Below are 24,194 nucleotides of genomic sequence, written 5' to 3' on the forward strand. Positions count from 1 at the left end.
AATTTGATATTAAACAATTACTATTCATTCCATTTTCAAATATTTAATGATCTACAGAAACATACCGATAGTTTGAATACCGAAGAAACGGTGGATTTTCATTCGTCTTTCAAATATTTAGTTTCGGTAATAAGACGTAACTTTATAATTCGATGGCTCCACGAAGCGTACGAAGGCGAGATTTAAAAAAGTGCTAATTATATCAAAAAACGGTAACAAAACTGCAAACGAACAGAAAGTTATATAAAGTCGAAAGTAAAACGGATAGTTACCTCAACAAAGATATATTTTCCGCTATCTGAACTGCTATTAGTTTGCAGAATTCCTTAAGAATCAAACTTGTTCTAAGCAAGTTGGCGATTAAGTTGCAATCAGTGCAGTTGCATGGCAACTTGCAACTTACTGTAAACAGTTGGACCGTAAGTCCCATTGTAAGTCAGCTCAAGCAAGCCGAACTTCCGTTTGTTGTCTTAATAACTTTCCGCAATTACAACGTGCAATATGTGTAAATTTAATCATTGTGATGGAAGATGTTAATGTTCCCGGGACTTTGTTACTGACTTGTAGTTCTACGCACAGAGGATTCGAAGAGTTCGCTTCCAGCCTCTGAGCCATTATGACTTTTAAATGTGAATCCATATTGTTCTTGATATCGAGTGATAACGGAATATACTAAATTGAAATGTATATTCATCATATCAAAGTATCATATGCGATTAGTGAGAAATAAAATTCAATATAAAATACAGGGTTATTGGTAATTCGACGTATTCCCGTTAGGAGGTGATAGGGGTGACTATTTGCGATAATTTTAACCCCCATATGCATGATGCAAAAGTAAACCATTTTTGAGTTATCACGTTTTTTAGTATTTTTCAAAATAAGTCAAAATTGCAACTTCAAAAATTTATTTAAAAAAAAAATTCGAGACGGAAAACGATATTATTTCAATATCTTTTTTATTTTCTCCCTCAAATATGCCTGAAAAACAAAAAAAAACATTATGAAACTTTTTCTGCAGATTATTTTAAAAACAAAATCGTTTAATTAGCTTTCCGAAAATGTATAAAAACTAGGAATTTATTTCAAAGCAACCAAAATAAAATGATCAGAAAGGACACTGGTGGAAATTCGTATTCGAACATGACCGAATTGTTTTTCAGGCATATTTGAGGGAAAAAAATAAAAAAATATTGAAATAATATCGTTTTCCGTCTCGTATTTTTAAATTTGGACCGATAATTATTGTTTAAATATTGAAAAATATCCAGTGTTTAATCGTTTTTATAAATCAGAAGAAAAAAGTAGATTTTAATCGAAACTTTTTTTTTAAATAAATTTTTGAAGTTGCAATTTTGACTTATTTTGAAAAAATCTAAAAAACGTGATAACTCAAAAATGGTTCACTTTTGCATCATGCATATGGGGGTTAAAATTATCGCAAATAGTCACCCCTATCACCTCCTAACGGGAATACGTCGAATTACCAACAACCCTGTATATTGCCATTATAAATTTGGTAAATCACTAAATGCGAGAATTTCCGATGCTTACAACACGAATTTATAAATCATCAATTACGGGCTCAAATCAAAATAATCCAAGCGAGACCTTTTGTTGGTAAGGCTTTGAGCAAGCCCGGCTGTGTAGGAACCACATCATACATTCTACCGCGAAACGAAAGACTTTATTTCGTTTGGAAGAATGAGTGAGCCAGTGTTACTGTGTACTATAAATAAGTCGAAGGCACAATTTGGAATGATTAATGTTTCGAGGTTTTTTGACGAGTCCGTTACGGCGTCGCGTAAAATATTTTACGTAATCCGTTACTGAATACATCAATGTCTGATTTTTTTTTCCATCATTATACTATTCCATTTTTATGTTCTTTATCATTGAGACCTTAACTACTTACAAATAAAAAAAATAGTCACTGTATATATCATGATCACGTGGTTGGTGGAAAGAATGCTAGCCTTTCTATTTGATAACAATAAATTGGCAAAGATTTTTTATATAATCCTATTTTCAATAAATACTAATCAAATCAAATCAAATCAAAATATACTTTATTCGAGTAGGTTTTTACAAGCACTTTTGAATCGTCATTTAACAAACTATTTAAAGTAAAGCTACCATCGGTTCGGAATGTGGATTCTACCGAGAAGAACCGGCAAGAAACTCAGTAGTTACTCTTTTTCAACGTCTAAAAATACAGTCATGTTAGTCAAATACAATTATATGTATGTTATGTCTCCTGCTTGGAAGTCAACAAGCATTAATTCCACGCTTTTTTATCATCAATATAATCAAAAATGAATCAAAATGAAGCATAATTTTTAATTTTTAAAACTTAGCAAGTCTTTATCAGTGTTATGTATGACTAGTCAAAACAAATCAAATGAGCTCCAATTCGAGGCTTACGAGTCACTGAAGAGTTACAATATCGATCGTATGGGTTCAATATCAGATCAGCTCGCTGATACCAAATTATTGTATTCCTTTCGAATAACATACACTTACAAAGTTGCCAGACGATATAATTAGAAGGAGGATATTATCAACATAAATGTTATAATTAGTACATACTGATTTTGTTAGTTACATATACTGATACGTATAGTTGATATATATATATATATATGTATATATGGTAATAACAGCCATTAAAAGACCCATTGCTGGGCTATCTTCCGTTCCTATGTAGAAGTTTTGGACCTTAATCCACTACGCTATTGAAGAATTTGAAGTGTTCCATGCACTGGGTCATCGAGTTATGAAAAATACTATGAAAATGTATATGTAAATATATGTATTTTACAACTAAAAGTTATTTCCAATTCGAGCTCATTAGACTTATCAAGATAAAAATATTTTAAGAAGTCACAAACAAATTAGACAATTTCCAAACATTTTCTCCCCAACTAATTATTGTTAAACTTTTTTTTTTAATTGTATGTCATTTTATTCTACGAATTATAATTAAATTGTAAGTTTATGAAAATAATTATACTACGAAAACTTTTTTATTTTCGTTTCTTTGTCGAAAAAGTTTTAAGAATTGTCGAAAGCGAGCGAAAATATGGATTATTAAATAGGTATTAGGTTTACGTAGATAAAAAGAACGCAAGTATCGTTATGTTCCGGCTGGAAAGATGCCTGCTACTACAGTCATAGGAGCGAAATCTTAATTCCCAAGCTTAGGCGACCAATGCGCCACCAACTTAGGTTGCACAGCCAATGTTTATAGCCGGTGATCACCACTTATCGTCAGTTGGACCAAATTCACATCCAACTGTTTGATTAAAATAGTAACAATTTAATTAAAAGTCACATAAATATAGTAGATATTACTAATCAGAAAAATTTTAGCTTGAAATTGATTTCAATTTATTTGGATTCGATTTGACATTATAAGATTTTAGCCGCATACATACAAGTCAAATATTAAATTTTAAATCCTTGTAAAAATAAGCACGAAGCAAACCGTAGATACGCTGCCTGTGCGGTTTGAGTTGTTAAGCTCTTGTGTAATTTAAATGGCTCAAATAAGCAAAACTCAACTCACACGCGCAACAGCATGAATTGCTTTTACTTAGCAGTTGAATATCTGGCCAGAGGTACTTTCGTATACAAACTTACATAAATTCAAACTATAAGACAAATACTAACGATGTACGAATGCGCAAACAGTATTACTTATATCGTACGTATCTTAGTGTAAAACAGGCACAGGAACGACGACTTTCCGCAGCTTTGTTACTTCATAACTCTAGGCTGTGAATTTATTGGCTCGGTCTTTGAACCTTAGACCTCGAGATCTGTACTGGGTGTAAGCCAGCAACTACTACTAATGGGTGTCCCTTATCTTCTAGTTAACGTTATTAATAATTTATCTTTTTATTTTATATCATATCTAGTGCTTAAATTTATAATAATTATGTATCTACACAGTATTATAGTATTTTGTAAATGTATGTATACATAAAAATTATATAGTTGAAAATATATTGGTATATAGCTTTGGATTTATCAATTTGATTATTCAAATTCAATCAGACACACAATTAAATAAGCACAATTATAAGTGGGAACTATCCAAAAGTTTCTGCGAAAGAACACTGAAAAAATTTAGTATTTCGCAACACATAAATACAACATTTAAGACACTTTTTCTAAGCAATTACCTTTTAAATGAAACACACGTTCGTTCCCTTGACAATACCAGAAGTTCAAACCCGGTGTGAAAGCATACGTACTGAATTCACCCGACTTGAATATTACGTGTTTGTACGTAAATAAATAATAATAACTTAACTAACTTTATATTTATTTATGTCTACTAGCATAGAACGTTAATTTTGGCAGGCTTTTTTTTTTTTATTATTAAGGACAACTTACAAAACATACACCATTTATAGTTTAAAAATAAAGGTAATTACATTTTTAGCTTAGTGTTGTTTCAATTAAAAGTTATCACGGCATGGCATTTAAAAAAAAGTTTAAAGAAAAGAGTTTTGTTACAAAACAAACTTACATATTAAAAACAAAACGAATGTATAGATAGTGGTTACTCGTTTCCTGTCCTGTTTCCGCATAATTTAATATTTTTTTCATGTATGTATATAAGGTATTATATGGCGTTTGCGTGCTAATAACATAGTTAACGACTCACTTCGTGATCGACGGTAATAGAAAACACAGCACCGTAGAGAAACTTGCATACGAATGAGAGAATTTCTAAAATATGTACTAATAGTGCATGAGATATACTGCCCAACATTGGGATAGTGAAAAGTTGCTACTTGTATAATAATAGTTCTTTTGTTTTCGTAATGTGATCGAATCTTTTTAATGTAGATTATATAGACGAGCTGGTAAATGAATTTTCTGATGGTTAAGTGGGCACTACTGCCAATATATCATATATCATTTCTCATAGGACCAATGGTACCTACCCAGACGTATTTGCACAAAGTCCTTAGACGAAGTAAACATACAAACAAACATTAAATAAAATTGACAATTAAGAAATTATCATATTCATGTCAAGACCACCCCCCAAATACTACTTTCGATAGAATAAACTAATATGATTGGTCGAAGAATGTTTGTTTGTTTTAACTTTTTAAATAACCTTATGGAACAAAATATAGTAGCAACAAGTCTGTTGTATCCGCACGAAGTAGTTTCGTTATGAAACTAAAAGGTTTTTTGTATTTCGCCGCGCTAATCTCAACAGTCCGATAAGCCATAAATATATATTTGAGTTAGATCGGCCGATTATTGACGAAACTTATATCACAGTTCGATTCTAAATTGAGCAATAAATAGAAACGTTAACTAATCTGGAAAACTGGTTTAATTAATAGGACGCATTGATGCATCACAATGTCTTTAAACTGAAACCGGTTAAAACTAGTTATGTCTAGTACAAACTGAAATTCATACTTTACATTACGTATTACTTCAAATGTGTTCTACCACGACTCGCGCGCCGACGGTCTAACATTAACAGAACCATTTCTGATACAATAGAGAAACTGTTTTCAATTTCTCTCCTGTATCAGACATTATTTTCTAATTAGCAGTTGAAGTATAATTGCCGTCAATCATCATCAAATATAACTGGATTCAACAAACTTAATTTATATCCGATCGTACCTTCCGTTTGTTTTCGAAATAAAAATTTAATAATAAAAAATATGATTGAACTTTTTCCATAAAGAGAAAGCTAAATCAACTTGTATTGTATTCTTTGTAATAACCAAATTTACGTTTACCCTCCAAATGTTTTCGTCATGCGTTAATTTAAAAAGTTATATTGCGGTCGTGGTAAGACGTTTAATAGAATCATATTCGCAAATTATTAAAATTTCTTTCTAGGAGTATTTAATTTCGCTGTGAATATTAACTATTAAACAAAACGTCCTGTTGTCGTTACATTATTTATATTCTTTGTCTTTGAAAAGGTTAAAGAAAATCTTAAGCGCTTCTGAATTTAATATATTCTGCAAACGGATTAGGGACGAGATTGTTTTTATTACAAGTACATTAGTAAGTTTTCTTGAAGATGAATTTCGTAACGAAACGATTAAATTATTATTTGAGTAATTTAAATAATTCTCACTTCCGGTCAGGGAGCAGAATTCGATTCAACTGTAACGAAGGGCAGAACGAATGGCTTTGTCTGCTTTCCCAGACACGGGAGTGCAACATTGCTCAAGTTTGAGCTCCAAGTTGCTAGTGGGAATTAAACAAAAAATATCCAAGAACTTTACTCAGACATTTGTCCGGTGTTGCGTTTGTAATGGAGTAAAAAACATTATTATTTTTTAACAAAAACCAAACGATGAAACGTACTCTAAGAAACATATATATGTTTCGAAGTCTTAATAATATTAAGACTTCGATAATTAATTTAAATAGATAGACGCTTACATTTAACGAGCTGTCGTGGATATCTTTCAAAATAGTATATATAAAAAAAAAATCTTCTTCGTGCCAATATTGCAATATTTTTATTATTTAACGTATAAAATGCATCATGATGTGAATGGCATAAGATATTATTGTTGAAATCATTCATTTAATGATAATAATATTTATGATGTCTAATATTTGATTTTATTTCTACACACACGAACTTATACTTCTTTAGAAAATCGCAGTCTTAATAATAGATTCGGAAATCAAACCACATTACATAAATATTATATACTAAGATATCTTCCATTAAATTAAATATGTTAATAGAAATCATTCTTTAGTTAACTGTTCGACAACATATTATAAAACTACTTAAAGTTTATCTTAAACAATCCAATTTCTTGATTCCAATTTGGGACAATTTAGTAAAACCGTTTAGTTTGAGATGAGCAAATTTCTACATATACTCGCAGCGAAGACAAGCTGAAAACTAGTGCCGTTTGCTCGGCTTATGACGACGTTGTGTTTGGATACAACGTTTAACCCCAGGGCAAGTGTACTTAGTCTAAGTAGATATTTCAGTTGGAACAGAAGATAAAGGTAACTTAATGCTAGAAATGTAGCCTAGAGGCCACATTAATAATTATATAAACTTTAAGCACATTTTGTTAAGTTTTAATAGACGCTGTTCCTTCCTCCTGTTATCTTTGTAGAATTTCTATATTATATTCAAACGAATCATATATATAAATATCTTTCTAATATTTAATAAATTGATTTATTTCGTTTTTTTTTTTTGTTTGGATTCAATAATTTAATTATAAATTATTATATTATTTCGAAAGTTCTTTAATTTTAAAAAAGGAACGCAGTAAATTTACATTACAAAAAAAAAACCAATAAAATTTTCATGATTGTTAATTTAAAAAAAGAATATTATTTGTATTAAGCACAGACTAAAAACGAAACATGGTTTGAATTTCGAAAGACTGATACCTCGTACGTAGTGATGGCTACTTGTAATCTATCGAATAGCGGTATTAAGAGCTTATAAATCGTATATAGGCCAATACTGAATCCTGCATGGTATCAACCATAAGCTGATTTCCATCAACGGTTATGTTCGATTAATTATTGAGGCATTCTCCGCGCAGCTTGGGGGCTCGGCATGTCAATGAAAGCAATTACTCCCATTCTGTATGTGTACATAGGAACCCAGATCGGCCATTACTCCTCTTACGGCTCAATATCATCAGAATCTATTCAAATAGATACACCTCTATCGGTGAGAGAGGGCTCGCTTTGGTAGAACAGAGACGCTACGCTCTCACTGGCGCGACGTAACCAACGTAACGTCTTTCTTAGTTACCTCCATAAATGATGGATTGCTTACCAATAACAGGATGGCAGTTCGAAAACATCGATTCGAAAGGGGGCAAAAATGTGGTTTAGAGCACGTACATCCTCCGCTTAAGGTCTAAGTTCCTTTGTATGATCGACGGCAATTTCTTTTATAAAGACGTAAACGCCAAGCTATACGTCAGTGGTTGATGGAGAAACTTTTCATTTTGGCGATGTATCGTACCGATGTTGTTGGGCGGAAAAACAATTTTGTTTCTATTCGAGAGCTCATTTTTAACGTTATTGAGTGGGAACTTCGTAGAGTTTAGGTTTATTTGGATATTCTTTGAAAATGTTTTTAGCGACTGCCGGCATGATGGATCTTTTTATTAGGTTTTTTTTTTTTTTGTGGACTGCGTTCGACTAATTGGTTTTATGTAACACGTTTTGTACGCCTTTGTTTATCTTTGAAGCGGATCATAAAACAGTATAATGAAAATCCTAAGTATTAATTATTTGATGACAAAACATTTGCGTTGTAATTAAAATACAATATTTAAAAAAAAAGCTTTGATTTTCTTCTCTTACTAATTATATACAACTAAATTGACAACTTAACAACTTATATAGCTTAAAAAGAACTTGTCTTACTTAGCTATGTTTGAAAAAAAATATTAGAATGAACTACACTGAAAAATATCTAACAATAACATTCTTTACATAAATTTACCTTATTGCTATGTATCGATACAGATAGACAGTCGTTAGTTACAAAACGAAATGTTTAAAATATTTATTGTTGTTGAATAAAACATGTACAAAAATGGTTCTGCGTCAAACGTTACATGTATAAACGTTGCACAAAAAAAAAACCCTTGAAATTTTATTTTAATATAATCATAATAATTATTTTAACAATTCTGTTTAGTGATTTGTTTAGATTACTTAAAATAAACATTTTATAGATATATTCAGGCTGATAAAAACGGCATTTTTTTAATGCAGTCCGCTTTATCGAAACATTTGGACCACGCTAGATTTTGTTGGTTTTATTTCCTAAGTGGACCTATTTGTCCATATCCTGTATATACGTTTAATGCAAGTACGTAATCTGATAAAAAAACATCGTAATATAGATATGAAAAACATTATTTACACCATCAAACTGTATTAACAAAATAAGACTATTAAAATGCACAAATAACTCAACCCACAGCACTAAACATCGGAATCAGATTTTGTGACTTTTTTTCCACGAAACCAGTACATTTTTTAGAGTATTCGTTATTTTAGTAAATAAATTAGATTATTTTGTAATAAGTATATCGATATAAAAAAAATACATCTGTCTCTGCATTCGTTCGATTGTGATGAAACTTTATAGGTTAGAAAGTTGTTATAATATACAACTTTAAATAGGTATACTTACATTTAACTAGCTATCGTGGATATCTTTCAAAAAAGTATATATAAAAGATTTTCTTCTTCGTGTCAATATTGCCATATTTTTATTATTTTATGTATAAAATACATCATGATGTGAATTGCATAAGATATTATTGTTGATATAATACATTTAATGACAATAATATTTATGATGTCTGATATTTAATTTTATTTCTAATTATAGAAAATGCAATATTTAATTAAATTTAAATTCAATCATTTAAATAAAAATGTCGTAACATATCAAGCAGTATAAACTAAATTGATCGATTTAAATTGTTTAGTACTTGAATACTACAAAATGTTGACAGAGTCTATGTATCTTGGAACCAACCGTTAATGTATAGGCGTTGTTGATCTATTATGTGTACCAATCCCATGACGCTCTGGTTTCATTCGACAAAGCCAATAGAACATAGAACACCTAATGGCGAGTAATTATTTAAATGGCAGTATTTGCCGGAGCTGCAGCGCTGTCTGCTCGCACGCAATTCGTGCGTACGGGGACGTTCGAGTTTTATAAACACTACCGACGACAATATATTATTATTATTTTAATCTTCACTGACTAAGCGTTATTGCTCTTGTTTAATGGATAAAGTGTTTAATAAACATTTTATTAATCCAATTTAGTGGTTACGTGTTCCATTGTATTTAACAAACGCACTCGACTTCACTCTGGAGTGAACCGATAAACAAATAGTATTAAATAGTTAGTTTTCTTTAAAAATATTTAAGAAATTTTTATTTGTATCGATAAGACATGCTATGTATTCTTAGTAGATAAGTGTATTATATAATATGATCATGGAATTTGTTAATGTAAACAAATTATTTAAAAAATGTACAGTTTCAAGCTCGAAACAGAATGGAAATTCCGAAGTTTATAAGATCAACGAGAAGATACATACAGGAAAACGCGACTTTATTTAAAATATATATTGAAATTGTTATTTTCTCAATTAGCAAAGAGATTTTTGTACACTGAGCACTTGGATGAACCGGATATCTCAGGTTAATATCCGGACAAGGAGTGCTTACGCACACATGTCCCGAACAATTGGCTAGTCTTCCTAGAGATTGGATGATATCGTAATCACCACTGGGCAACCATCAAAGATCAGGAAGTAAATGTTTCCAAATATATTTGACAAGTTCAGCAGAAAAGTCCGTGAAACTTTGTACGTATTAAAACTAGAGTATGGTGTGAAGGTGGATTAACTTTCGTCTAAAAATAACGAATTTACGAAAACACAAAAAAAAATAGTTGTGCCGGTTGGAACGTAGTTTCCTTCGTTATATTTTATATGTTAAATAACTTACACAAAAAAAAAACCAACGTTTGAGAATAATTAAATGACAATAACATTTCTATTAAAAAAATTCGAGTGAATTAAAAACAACAATAAAAAATAAGTTTATATTTTATTTTATGTAAAACTGTATACAATAGAAGAAGACGGAGAGAAAGAAAAATAAGTCGCCTGGAGGGGGGATAACGCGGTTTCCTCGCGTGACAATTTCTTACAGTTCCCTCTCCGTTTCAAAATTCAATGAAAATGTTCCATTATAATTAATCCTAGGACAATAAAGTTAAAAAAAAACAACATCGTTACACGACGGATATACAAACGAAACAATACGCCAAAAAATGGCATTTCCATGATTTTAAAACCATTTTCATAGCAACTGAAACAGCGAATGGCAATACAGCAACGTAATAACTTTACATTGCACCCGGAATGGGAATTCAAAAAACACCTGCACAAACAGAAATAGAAAAAGGTCCATATATGGGAACGTATCGTTCGGCTTTGATCACCCCTTTTCAATAATAGAACGGAGCTCCGACCTTTGTGCCCAGTTTCGCCGCAGGCGGGCCGGTACGCCGCACTAACTGTAATATGTCCATTTAATTCGCCGACGCAAAATATAACCATTTTCCACTATTGTTCATTCCAAGGGTTCTAATTTGTTTAATGTGGCTAATGTCAACAGTCAGTGGGTAAACGTCAAGTTTTGATTCCAACATTGTTGCGGGTGAGCTTGTTTTTGACGTTAATATAACGAGTTTCATTTTCGGTCGCTTATTAGCAGTTGAGTGGTTACTGAATTAAATTAACTTAATTATTTTTTACCTGTGTTGAGGTAGAGTGCAGTCTCGCTAAGTGATGATGTCGTCCTAACCGAATCCGAATTCGGCCACGGCGGATAATATCAAGGGATGCCGGTCGACTACGCGGGACATGTTACTGAGCACATGGGCGTGTACTCTTTTTCCTCACTCTCATAATCCGATATGTGTTACTGAAAAATTTTCTATCGAAAAACTCAATATCTTTTTACCGGCCCGACCCGAAGCCCACGTGTGTTTGTCACCTGTGGTCTTTTGTATGGGATAAGTGTAACCGTGTTTCACGTACGAGATACTTCGTAGAAAGATAGTTAACCATGGCATGGTAAGAGGCGCAACAGAATTAGAGACGGTGTGAGAAAGTGTAGTGTAGTGTAGGTAGTGCAAAAAAAACATTATAAGGTTACTTTTCTGCACTTCAATGCATACATTTAAACATTGTTACTGATATCATATGAAAGATACTAATAAACAATAATAAAATTAACTTTTACTTTTCACTCACAAGAAAAATACGTCATTATTAAAATCAACCTAAACCTTCCATATAGTAACCGGAGACTTCAGTGAAATATACGTAATTACAAATGAATCGGAGATATTAATTAAAATGTAGTGTTAATTATAAACTTAAACAAGCGGAGCGAAGAGCGCTTGCGGCGGCGGCATGCGGGCGGGTAAACACAACCGCTCTTTTTACGCCTTTGTCCCAACCAATTATAAACGCGTATACAAACCCAAATGATGCGTATAATATTCTGATGGTTTTGATCATAAAATTATTTTAATGACTTTTCATTGGTGTGCTACGTTATATTTATGTTAATGTATAGATCGCGCATATGGTGATAGGCATTTGTGCAGAACTGGGCTTTGTGTCGACAACGACATTTTACAACATTACGCGTTGCTGTGTGTCAGTTTGTAATGACAAGCAAAGGCATATATAGTTATTAGCACATTGTAGAAGGTTTATACTTCTCGCAGTGCTATAACATTTATTTCATAATTCAATTTTAATAAATAAAAAAAAAATTATCTCTCTCTGACAGACAAAGTATTCAGAACATATCAATATTAGACTTGTTATTCAATCTATATAGAACGGGTAATCCACCGGCCTAATTCTTAATCAGTTTATGTAGTTATTGTTTAACTCTTTTATTTACAATATCGCATTCTGAGAACTACGCTAATAAGACTACTTATTCAAATACAAATATCAATTATAATGAAGAAAATTTCATCATAATATAAGCAAGGTTCTGGATCTGCACCTGACTTCTCTCTAGTCGTGCGGCTCTATGAAAGTATAAAATTGAGGGAAAGAGACGGGGTGCCTGTATTACGCACGTACATAAAATGTATGGACGTTGGCTCTGTTTTTTTTTTTTAATTAACTATATTGTTCAATTCTGTTAGTGAATCCGAAGTTACCTAATGGAATAGTTGCGTTCCAGTAGTATACCCGAAGTAAGTACATCGTATAAAGCAAAGTCGCTTCCCGCCAATAGTACATAATATAAAACATAATCAGCCTGTAAATTTCCCACTGCTGGGCTAAGGCCTCCTCTCCCGTTGAGGAGAAGGTATGGAGCATATTCCACCACGCTGCTCCAATGCGCGTTGGTGGAATACACATGTGGCAGAATATCGTTGAAATTAGCCAATAGTACGTTTAGATGTATTAAAATACGCAACGGTTTTTAATGTGATTTTCATCAATAGACAGAGTGATTCAAGAGGAAATATATAAAAAGCTGAGATGTTATTCGTTCTTTTCTAGAAAAAAAAACACGAATTTTTCTTTTAATGTTTAGTCTTTAATCTTAAACTTGTATAAATATACTCATTTTACCCGTGTGAAGCCGGAATGGACAGCTAGTTAAAAAAAAACCACAAAAAACTGTATTGTACAATGTTTAACTACAGGCACAGGGGAAATAACATCTTATTTTTATAGGTTAGTGGCGCGTTGACGTTGTAAAGGATGTTTAATATTCATTACAGCACCAATGTCTTTAGCCTGTGGCACTTATCATCGAATCGTCCATTCGTTTGCCTAATTACTTAAAAAAAAAAAGACTGCAAACGTGAAACAATTTTCATACAATGTTTACGAGCACATATTAAAATTCGTAAATGCTTCCATTAAGGTGAACACGAATCAGAGTATACTGAGCGGATTACTGTTTCGATAGTCGAATATAATATCAGATACAAGTATACAAACGATTTTATAATTAGAATTTAAACCGCACTGAATACAACGCCTACATTAATATTTATGTTTCCTGATTTACAACAACAGGTTAATTAGAATAATCTATGGGTGTTATTTGAGATATATTATCTGTGCGAAACATTAGCACAGTTTTTGACGATTATAACATGTGAAGGAATATAATGTTAAGCTCTAACGGCTCAGTGGTTTGAACTTTTGACTCTTAACCGAAGATAACGGGTTCAAATGTCCGGAATGTCCGGAATTACTTAAAAGATCTGCTAGACGTTGAGGGAATGCTCGTGAATGTCGATTTGTCGAACCCAGATTGAAGCAGCATGGTGAAATAAACTCCAAAATGTATTCCCAAAAGAAAACCTTGCTCAGCAATGATACATTAACTGTCCGTTAAAATAATAAGTTATTAAGTAGATGAATCAGGCCAGATTATCTTTTTTTATGGCTTACGCGTGTAATATAATATACGAAAAACTTCTCGTAAGAATGGTTCGTTGACTTGCGAGATTAGCGGTAAACAATGCTACTTCTGATAATGAAATACCCATGTCCGAGAGATATCTGGACTTACATTGTATTCACATAAAACATATTTTATCAATACACATCAATTTGATCAGTTCTCAACATCGATGAAAGGGAAAATATACAGACAGACTTTCCCAAATCCCCAAAAGGCCCTTTATGATGTTAAGGAATCTCCGAGATAAAAATGTACGTGGCTTTCTATTACCGTAGACCTTGAATGTGATCCATCAAAGGCGTACCGTATTAGCATTAGTTGACCACCCTCACAAAAGATTTTAATTCAGTTATCGTTCCTTTTTGTTACAAATATAAATCTTTAATCTATCTCTTTGGATGTGTATTTACATACAATTATATTCAACAAAGACCCTTACGTATGTTTGTGAATCGTAATTATATGTTATATTATACCTTGTTATTCTTGCGGCCAGCTTATTTGGCCAGAGATCCAGATCTTGCCACGGACAGCATGTAAAACATGTTTCAAAACACTTTCACGCCGTGTCGTAATTGTGTGTCAGAATAAATGTTTATGAGAATAGAGTGTACGAATGTTTGTGCACACACTTGTAGTGCACAAGTATATGGCCTGTGCAGCTATTTAATCCTGTAAAATGGCCGGAGCACATAATGTTAAAGCTATATAAGTTATCAAGGTTATACAAATTGTACTTAATAGAAATATCGATTTCGCATTTAAGATATATTTGTGTAAGCTATTTTGAAAACGAGGCTTATAAAGTCTTTGTGTCGTGAATGTGACTATTTAAAACAAAAATTTAATTAAAAAAAGAAATCCTTTTAAAAAAAATTCACATTATTAATCTAGATTTTACGTTGATAAAAATTATGAAATTAAATACAAGACTGCTAATTAAAACAGTACGTGTACATTTAGCTATAGTAATAAAAAAAGTAAAAAACGATAGAACCGTTGATATTAAACGAACATCCTTTTGTCATTGAGAATACATTGTGTGGTTATAATAAACGCTGTCGTTTTTAAATATCCTTTGAGTGAAGTTTAAATTAAACCTCGTTTGCGTCTGAAATTCGGCAGCTTTAGAAAGATAGGCCAAGATCCGAACAACCCGCCTGGAGGAACCCTACTGTGCTGATTTAATTAACAAGATATGGGTCTCTTTTATACGAACCTACCTATTTAAACGACTACCTACTTTTAGATAAAGATATTTTAATCATCCAAACATATTTCACCGTTTACACAGATGAATTGTAAATACAGTTTTTGATGCGAACTCGTACAGCATAGTTAACGTCACATCGACCGTAGCAACGAGATTGCATTTATAACTTCGTACTTAATCGATTAAATTTCTGATGTGAAATTGTATTGTTTTCATTACACATTTTGTCCGGGACATTGTTTCCGCTTACGGACCTCGTAAATTATGAACTGTATGTTTTCCTGCAAGCCCTCGGGCAAAGCTTTCGTTGTGTTAAAACGAATTGAAAACCGGTAATCGAATACGCGCAATGGTAGCTATGTTCATATTTTAAATTTAAATATCAAATGGAAATAACAGTTTAATATTTATTTTACTGTATTTTCGTGTAACATCCATCTCTGTGTCGTTTTTAAACAGCCCAGCTTGTTTTAAACAAGAATATTTTATTTACATCTACCCAACTCGGTTGATGTGGAGCGAACACGTAAATTATTATGAGCTCGTTCTGTTTTAAAATTCCCAAATAAACCAGCTATTTATTTAGGCATACTAGCAGGAAATTACTCAGAACTGTTATTATTGATTAAATATGTTTGTAAGTTAAAATCTACATGAATATTTTTATTCAATCTATATGTACGTGCTATTAATGGATTGTCGAGGCAGTGACGAGTTTTAATTTTTTTTTTATGGCATCGCTTGGCCGACGTCCATATGGGCCACCATAGTAAGTGGTCACCACGCCCTATAGACAATAGCGCCGTAAGAAATATTAACAATTTATTAACCACATCAACCTTGGGAACAAAGATGATATGTCCCTTGTGCCTGTTTTTACACTGGCTCATTCACCCTTCTAACGGGAATTCAACAATAGTGAGTACTGTTGTTTGGCGGTAGAATATCTGATGAGTGGGTGATACCTACCCAGACGGGCTTGCACAAGGCCCTACCACCAAGTAAATTTGACTTACTAGTACAAATTCTTCTTATATTTATAGGTAATAAATTTATTTTGGATTGAACTTAATAAACATTAATAAAATGTTTATGAACTTCACAAATGTTGTACATTAATGAACTCAATAAACAAGACAACGAGCTACTATTTGTTGATTTTCATGATATTTATTTTAATTGTATATGATTACATCTAGTATTGGTACCAGTAGTACTGGAGCCTGTATCGAATTGAAATGTTACGTCCCTTGTGTCTGTAGTTACACTGGCTAACTCACCCTTCAAACTGGTACTAGTAACCATTCTAACGGAACTATGTTATGTTTGGCGGTGGAGCGGTTTAACCCAGACAAGCTTACAAACAGACAAATAATTATTAGGATTATTAGGTACTGTGTTACGTGTCGGTTCTTCTTGGTACATCTACACTCTGTGGTAACTTGACAATTCAATTTTGTAAAATGCCGATTCATAACCTCTCGTAAGAAGCTACTTTTGAATTTTGAACAAAATAAGTTCATGAGTAATATTGTGCGTTACGACAAATATTACCGTAACACCTATTCGATGAATATCAGCTTCGAAAAGGTCGTTTTTCGTAGAAGATAAACATTCTTTTAATATTAAAACTTTCAAGGCGTAATTTGCCTCCGTGATATTAAAATGAAATGTTTGGCACGAGATAAGGTACGTCGTAAGTTCGTTGTTGTAAAAGCCCTAACATCTTTCGTTACATCTGACGACGCAGTTTGACGGCGAAATTAAAAAAGCGAAACAGCTGCTTACCTTAATTAGAATTTTCCGAATTATACAAAGCGGAATAACTTCGGACGACCAACCCGCTTTTTAGGTTAAATTGTATTGTTGGAATTAAAAAGCAAATATATTTTTATCTCGAAAATATTAAAATATAAACTGGAACTTTCTAGTTGATATTAAACGTATTTTTGTATTGAATCATTTAAGAAGATAATAATGGTACGAACCATATTGATATGTCATGATAAGAAAATAATTTTGTATGTTTTAGTTTTATTTCGTTTAGATACGTCTTTATATCGAGTGATGCTCGACATGTTACGAGAATAGGTTCCCATCATCACAGGAGGGATGTCGAAAGTGATTTCTATGCTGATAATAAAAATAAACCATAGCACGCCAAATATCTATCGCCGGTTGGTCCCGGGTTCCAATTACCTAACCGGTAGTAGTTTCTATTTTGATTTTATCAATAAGAAAGAGAAATCCTTTTATATTCGACTACCTTTCTACCGCGAATTCACCTGCGTTTTATAAAAGGCAGTAAGTAAAAAGGTTGTAGACATTAACAATTTTCCTTAATTGGGGTACAAATTTTTCTTCAAACCGAATTTCATCAAATTCCGTTCATTTTTCAGCCGTGAAAGCTTAACAGACAGACAGAGACACTATCTAATTTATATATACTATCTAATTTATAATATTAATATAGACAAAGGTATTTTAATTCGAATACGAAAAATTATACTTTTACAACCTGTCAAACCATATTATTTTTTCAACTCACTTAAGAAAATTATACTTAAAAGGCTCAAAGGAATACATTGAATTGATAAAAGTTTTAGATCGCTCGTGCTTATAAAAGATTTCACTTATCACAGCCAACAGGTGGCGTTGGCGAGCAGCCAGGTCCGCTTACCCGAGAGCAATTTGAAGTATTAGGTTATAGCGGCTATTAACTTCTCGATTGTGGCCAATAACGCAATATCTAGTTCGTCGAAGGATGAATTCTAGATGATAATAACCGTGCTCATCCCGAGCAAACTTATAATGATTGTAGTTAACATTACCTGAGCATATAACTTGAACATGCAACAGACCAAGTTTACCTTCAGGTAATTTTCATCCGATATCTAAATTAAATATATTTATACTAATATTATAAATAGGTATTTCTATTAAAGAAGGCATATAATTCGATACAAGATTATATAGATGATAAAAAATCGTGGTTTTAATGCTTATTGACTTCCAGGCAGAAAATATAACATACATTATATAATTTCAATTAAATAACTAACATAACTTGTATTTTTAGATGTTGAAAAAAAAAATGTAACTACTGAGTTTCTTGCCGTTTCTTCTCGGTAGAATCTACATTCCGAACCGATGGTAGCTTCACTTAATATAGCTTATTAAATGACGATTCAAAAGTACTTGTAAAAGCCTACTTGAATAAAGTATATTTTGTTTTGATTTGATCAGATTTGTAATCACCGGAAACAATGATCCAATTCTAACAAAAAAAACTTAAAACTTACTGTTAGAAAGATTTAATATTAATGAGTTCTATAGAAACCCCGCGTGAGAAGACAGGGCGTTAGTATTCATTAAATGTGGCTTTTTTATCTGTAAAATGCAGTATTATTTAAAGTCCTTACTTTAAATAATACTACTTTAACCTTTAAACGCCTGTACAAGAGTTTGCTGGACTACAGCCTCCTTACCTATTGAATAAGCTTGGAGCTCATCCCACGCTGCTCTAAATCAGTTTGGTGGATAGAAATATGAAAGATTTTTATCCGACACGCAGATTTACGCACAATGTATTTCTTACAGAAATTAAATACAAGAAATATCATTGAACGCTCCATCTTCGGTTAATATTTAATTGTTCTGACCACTAGGTATGTCATTCGTTTGAATGGTAAATGCTTAAACAAAGAGTCTTCTCAAACATTGAATCATTCTATACATTTAAATATACATTTATAAATAAAAACAACGAGTTTTCTACAGTTAATATATATTTTGAATGTATGTTTAATATTAATAAAATGTTTTTTTATGCATCAGCTGCAATGGTGTTATGAAATTAATGGCAATTTTATGTTTTCCAAACTTGCTGTAGCGAGCTGACTCTATCAGTCATTCGCAACAAGCGTAATTAAAACTTCATAAATATATTATGATTAATTATGAACCTGCTAAATGTTCGCTGGTAACTTTCATAATTTATGATGGCTGATCGACCAATTAAATTAGTTTTGATTTGATATTTTTACTGCCCCGATGTCTAGCGAAGAATCTTTTCATTTGATTATTAAATTAAGCAATTATAAAGACCGCCTGTAAAAATGTATTAATGAAACATTTAAAATGTACATTATTAACAAACACAACTGATTCCAAATTCTATAAACGGATTCATTGCGATGATCTTATAAATAACACACGGATCTACTTTTTTATAAATAAATACTAAAAAAATATTACGAAATATAAATTAGTCTTCGAAATACAAAAACTTATTATTAATAAAATAAAATAAATACATATGTAGTCTCATTAATATAATAAATTATTTCTTTATGTATTCATTGGTGTGTTGATTTTTTTGATTGGTTGTATTAATATCTGTACAAAGCATTCATGATACATCAACGTGATATTCCAAGAATATCGATACTAAAGTCTTGGCGGTTGGGCTTTATACAAGCCCGCCTGGGTACCAGTTACAACCTAATCCTCATTATACCAGTAAACATCTAAGGACTTATTTTTCTGTTGCGGTTTGAAGGTTGAGTGTGCTAGTGTACTTGCAAGGCATACATTGGTTTTGTAACTTTAATATTTCTAATAGAGCCTTCTTCTTATAGTAAGTAATCACCACTCATTATAAGATGGCATATTTGCCAATCTGCATACCTCTTTTTTATGGCATATGTTGGCGGACGAGCATATGAGCCACCTGATGGTATGGCCACCATCGCCCATAGACAATGGCGCTGTAAGAAATATTAACCAATCCTTACATCACCAAACAGTTATGTCCCTTGTGCCCGTAATTACACCGGCTAACTCACCTTTCAAACCGGAACACAACAAAACTAAGTACTGGTGTTTGGCGGTATAATATCTGATGTGTGGGTGGTACCTACCCAGACAAAATATAAATTCAAGAACGTGTAAGAGGGACTTGTTAAAAAGTGTTAGAACAAAATATAAGATTCAACATTTTCCCATAACAGAGCACGCAACAGTTGGCTTACAAGTGCGGGGATGTTGTCAACGCGATCTGGCTCACCGCCAAGTCTACATGATACGGGCTTCGAGTCCTCCTCTGTAACCTGTTACATACATTTTGAACCTGAAATACATTTAAAATAAAATCTCATTTAACCCATACAATACCCAATCAAAAATAAAACCTACGGTAATTATTCAAGTACAAGGCGGATAGATTTAAAATATAATAATAATAATAAAACTTATTTTGATAAAATATATTTAATACGTGTGTATGTTTTTATTAATTATTTTTTTTCTTTTAAATTTTAATATCAAAGTTCATTATTTGAAGGTAAATGTTGGGTACGTTTCCTCGAAACAAATAAAAATCGTACTCATAATTGGAAAAACTAAAAGCCTTAATAATATTTCAATTTCGAACATTTTTACAGAACATGTAATTGAAATCAGAATATTTCAATAAATGTGCGGGAACATGTTATCTTAGTTCCCAAGGTTGGTGAAGCATTGGCGATCCACCACCAGGTGATCCATTTACTCGTCCACCAACCCATACTTTACCAATCAAGAAGAATCATTCTACAGCCGATACATGGTGCTCTCTTATATAACTTATATGAATAACAGAATCTAAAACATGAAAATCTTAACAGAAGATCGCAAGTTCGAATCCCATCAAACAAAACTGACGGTGCTTGATTTATTTATGATTCGTCATGACAGTTAAGGAGAAAATCGTATAAAAACCTCTACTCGTATACCTACGTCACTATAGCAACTCGTGGTATAAATTGTAAGTTTTCTTTTTCAAAAAAACAATTCAAGGTCTGAATTATTTGACATTTATATCTTTTTATTCTGTTATTTTAAATACGCAGAGCAAGTCGGCTACCTAATGGTAAGCGGTAAAGGTAAGTGGCTACCTAATGGTAGCCACCACCCATAGAAATTGCCACTGTTTTTAGATTGTCAGAAGATTAATTTTTTTTTTTTTATGTTATAGGGGGCAAACGAGCAGGAACCTCACCTGATGGAAAGTGATTACCACCGCCCATGGACATCTGCAACACCAGGAGGGTGCAGGTGCGTTGCCGGCCTTTTAGGAAGGAGTACGCTCCTTAAAATACACCTTACATCACCAATTCGTCACAAACCAACAATACTAAGTTTTGTTAGCCGTTTGGTACCTCCTATTTGGTAAGTCCTGCCATTAACTAAATTTTTTATGACATATATAGAATTGTGAATAAATAATGTTACTATATAATTTTAAGTCCCTCTCGTAACATTACTTTCTGTACCAAGCAGGTTAGGAGTTAAGCGGCGTATCGTTTCAGTTTACAAATTTTATTACTCACCTCAAGTCTCAAGACGTGTTTTGTGATAGGAGTTAAATACGTGGTTGTAACTGACAGAGAAATTAGTGAAACGAATACACCTTATACGAGCTTTAATTCCATAGCAATTCAATGTTGCAATGCTAGATTATAATAATACAATATCCATATATACAAATAGAAACATTACATACATACATTCAAATTATTTTTTGTTGAAAATTTGAGCAATTATTATAAAATGATAGACACAAATTACTATATTTTCAAATTTATTTAATACCGCTTTTTAAATCTTCCATTTAATAATGTTTAATTATATATGTATATACAAAAATCTTCTTCTGTCAGTGATTCATATAAGTGTCATTTAACTCCTCCACGGCTGGACCGATTTTGATAGTATGTTAATGTTTTTGAGTGGAATTTTGATTCTTTATTCAATCCGTACAAGTCAATATGTAGCTAATATCGAAACATGTTATGTCCAATACATTCGTATTCAATAGTATTTGCTCAATCATCTTCATAAACAAAGTGTTAACGTCTGCACAGTACGATAACACAGATAAAGGTATCAATAACGTAATTTGTTCAATCATAGAACGTTAAAAATTTAATTTAAATGTTGAACTACAAACGTTACAATCTAGCGCAATATATACACAAACAAAGTACGAATAAGTACAGGCTGAAAGTTATTCCGCTCGGTCGTTTATCGGGAATCTTCGAAAAGTTTTTAAGGTTTGATTTGTAACAACTCTTTGGTAAACAGACGTTTTACTGGAAGGAGTATGAGAAATTAATAATGGCAACTACGCTCGGTCTAATTCGTACGATTTCATATCACAGTTGCTTGCACATTCGATTTAAAAATATTTATTTTTGTTTTCTTTCTATTCGATATTATAGCCACACTTTCATTCAAAAAGGTACTGACGTCACAGATTCAATTGAACTCTATAGGTTATTGTCTATATTTTAGAAGCGATAGTCGTTTTGTTATGTTTAAATGTATACGGCGCGCAGTTACAATGATACGCCATTTTTATACGTGTATCCTTTAAATTGTATAATTTTTACAGTCAATATCGCATATCACACGTTCTCACATTTCACGCTCGCGTTTTGCGGTGACTTGCGAGTTTCTTCTGAGATAATATACTACGTCAAATCAAATCAAAATACAATAATGTTCTGAAAGTAAAACGTTTTAAAATATACTGTTCAACTTGGGCAACGTTTTTTATTTATTTGGGAATCAAACAATTATAATTACACTTAATTGTAAAACAGTTATAGTTTAATAATATGACGTAAACTAAATTTAAATTCACTAATTTTTGAATTAAATATATCTAATTTTTTACATTGTATGTGATAATTTTTACAAGCACGTAACAAGAACTTATTCTTTGAATAGTCACATTTACAAAGGGGTACAAAAAATAAAGATTGGTTTCTTACGTTAAGGGGACATTTAAAAAGTACATTATTAAGTAGACTCTTAGAATCAACAAATTTGTTGTTTATCCTTCTAACGTCTCTGACGTAAAAAAGTTTCACATATTTCCAAATCCATTGAAATATGATTACATGAAAACGTATAATTAATAAAATAATTATTGTCTCTTCCTACTTTCTATATCTGTAATTCGGTTACGGCTTCACGCTCCCGGAGCTCGGAGTCTACGCTTCGCTTCGTTTGAACCCTTTAGCTATGTAGATATTAGGGGATGTTTAAAGAGTTCGCCGATTACGAAACGCTATTACACGATCTAATACTAGCGGGATTTGCGTAATATTACGTTCGTTGAAAATTATTTATAGTACGTTCCGACCAAAGAAGTGAAGTAACGAAAAATAAACACCATTGACGTTGGATTGACGCGACACGATTGGTCGAGATACTGAATTAACTATATTATTCATAATGGATTTGCGACAAATTAGTTTTTTGATTTTCAGAGAAGTTGGTATCGAAACTTTGGAAAGAAAATTAAAGTGTAAATAAGCAGTCAAGTGGAATAGTGTTGTATATTTAAAGAGCTATACGCAAATCGCATGTAATATTTAAATATTATATTTGTATATGCTTACTCCTTCTTCGTTTAGAATAGGGTATATTCAACATGGTTGGTTGTTTCAGCTCGGTAATTCGTATCTGTTTAGTAATTGGTAAGTAACAAGTCCATTAGTTAATTAATTACTGATTTTAAGGCCTTTGTTTGCTTAGTTGCTACGTTAAACAGTGAACTAGGGTGATTCTCTCTCATTTGGCTCAGATTTATATAAAAATGCTTTAATTTATATCATTTCAAACTCGAATGAAAGTTACAAGTCAAAAAGTACGTAAAAAAAATCTCTTCAGTTCTATAATTATTTAGAAGAAAATTTATTTAAGTCATTATTTGTTATATTGAGAATTTATCGCAAATTTTTTCTCTAAGCATTGGTAATTTTTTGTTTTATTTAATTTTTTTGTTATTGGGGGCAAACGAGCAGTAGGCTCACCTGTTGGAAAGTGATTACCACCGCCCATGGACATCTCAACACCAGGGGGGTTGCAGGTGCGT

General features: G+C 32.1%; 1 protein-coding gene across 9 annotated transcripts in view; it reads right to left on the bottom strand.

Annotated features, from left to right (window-relative positions):
- LOC113393181 (polypyrimidine tract-binding protein 2) overlaps nt 1–24,194 on the bottom strand; it is a 459,009-nt gene that overhangs the window by 282,703 nt on the left and 152,112 nt on the right. The window contains exon 1 of one of the 9 annotated variants that reach the window (XM_064215033.1): nt 10,665–10,671. The exons of the other annotated variants lie outside the window; for them this stretch is intronic. The gene's annotated coding sequence lies outside the window, so the exon portion shown is untranslated. Of the gene's footprint in view, nt 1–10,664; nt 10,672–24,194 lie in introns of those variants that run through there. 9 annotated transcript variants of the gene reach the window in all.

Source organism: Vanessa tameamea, chromosome 6 (assembly GCF_037043105.1).
Source record: "Vanessa tameamea isolate UH-Manoa-2023 chromosome 6, ilVanTame1 primary haplotype, whole genome shotgun sequence".
In the NCBI taxonomy this organism is placed as follows: Eukaryota; Metazoa; Arthropoda; class Insecta; order Lepidoptera; family Nymphalidae; genus Vanessa; species Vanessa tameamea.